We start from the raw sequence: 288 nt of genomic DNA, 5'->3' as shown, positions 1-288 counted from the left end.
TGCATACATATATGAGTGCATGGATGTGAGTGTGTCTGCCCATACATATGTATATGCATTTATACACGCATACGTCTGAATAGGTATATGTACGTATATGACTTTCATGCGTGTGTGTGTCTGTGTGTGTGTGCATGCACACATATTTCCACCTGTAAATTTATATCTATGTGTGTGTTATCGCCAGCTTGTATATAAGTATCATACATACACTCACCTGTCTATCTGTCTATCTATCTATCTATCTATCTATCTATATATATATATATATATATATATATATATATA

This window comes from Octopus bimaculoides, chromosome 8 (genome assembly GCF_001194135.2).
Source record: "Octopus bimaculoides isolate UCB-OBI-ISO-001 chromosome 8, ASM119413v2, whole genome shotgun sequence".
NCBI classification, from domain to species: domain Eukaryota; kingdom Metazoa; phylum Mollusca; class Cephalopoda; order Octopoda; family Octopodidae; genus Octopus; species Octopus bimaculoides.
Note: the sequence above shows the minus strand (reverse complement) of the source record.